An 842-nucleotide genomic window follows, 5' to 3' on the forward strand; every position below is an offset into this window, starting at 1 on the left:
TGCTTGAAGATAATTTTTTGTTATTAAAGTATCATTACTTGGCAGCATTTTTAGTATTTTGGAAGTATGGGATCTCTTCATAGGGTAGTCTGGAAAAGCCCCTCTAAAAAACTACCTTAGGCCATTCTTGAGTAATCTTTAACACTGAAAAGGCATACCTATAAGATAAAGCTCTTTAACAGCTGAGTTTTCATTATTTAATATAAACTATGCTAAAATAAGTAAAATAAGTTACATCAGCAAAACCTGACAGTTGAAAACAATCTATTAACTGCATTTTTTGAAGCAGAAAAAATGTGTAAGGATTCCAGGCTCAGTTTCACTGCTTATAAATAAGGAAAATTTCTGCCCAAATTAAAGTCTACCCAAATATCTTAAGAAAAATAAGCTATATAAAACAAAAATACAAGAATGTATCTAAAAGTCAAAGACTGAGATCATAGCCCAGAAGTGATCTTCCATGGCTTATACTTCAACATTTAAATAGTAATTAAATTACAGTCACAGTTCACTGAGATTGCTTACCTTCTAATGCCCAAATATGCATTTGCGCATCTGAAAAAACAGCCTGAATGGAGGCCTCTGGGTGCTACAAATACAACAAAAACATTTAAGTTGCCAACATTCTATCACCAACTTATTGCATGACTTTTGCCAGTCTTTAGAAAAGTTCTATGTGCCTCAGTTTCGAGGATTAGTATAGAGATCACTTAAGAGAAAGGCTCCAAATGCTTTTTTTGAAAAACAAAAGAACCACCTAAATACATACTGCCTCTCTTACACTGTCTACCCTCAAGCCCACTCCAGAGAAAACCACTCAACCTTTTTTGATATATTATAGC

The sequence above is a fragment of the Condylura cristata genome, unplaced genomic scaffold, assembly GCF_000260355.1.
Source record: "Condylura cristata isolate star-nosed mole 26May11 unplaced genomic scaffold, ConCri1.0 scaffold00008, whole genome shotgun sequence".
Lineage (NCBI taxonomy): Eukaryota > Metazoa > Chordata > Mammalia > Eulipotyphla > Talpidae > Condylura > Condylura cristata.